The sequence below is a fragment of the Pyrgilauda ruficollis genome, unplaced genomic scaffold (assembly GCF_017590135.1).
Source record: "Pyrgilauda ruficollis isolate IOZ18807 unplaced genomic scaffold, ASM1759013v1 scaffold6, whole genome shotgun sequence".
Lineage (NCBI taxonomy): Eukaryota > Metazoa > Chordata > Aves > Passeriformes > Passeridae > Pyrgilauda > Pyrgilauda ruficollis.
In genome coordinates, this window is record NW_024527710.1 from 2,340,669 (window position 1) to 2,340,951 (window position 283).

The window sequence follows — 283 nt, forward strand, 5'->3', positions numbered from 1 at the left end:
AGCTACCGCCGTGCCCCCGCCTTCCCCGTCCTCGGTGCCGTCATCCCGGTCCGGCGGGGGCTACCCACTCGCTGCGGGGCGGGAGGCCCCCGTGAGCAGCCGGGCAGCGCCGGACCGCGGCCGCCGGTCCCTCGCGGAGATCCCCCTCCCCTTCCCCGGGGCCGCCGCGGGCAGCAGCAATCCGCGGCGGCAGCCCTCGGTGCCCGCGGATTCCTTCCCGCTGACGTCCCCCCGCTCCGCTGCGCTCCCCGCCCCGGCCGGACCCCCGGGCGGCGCCCGGCGG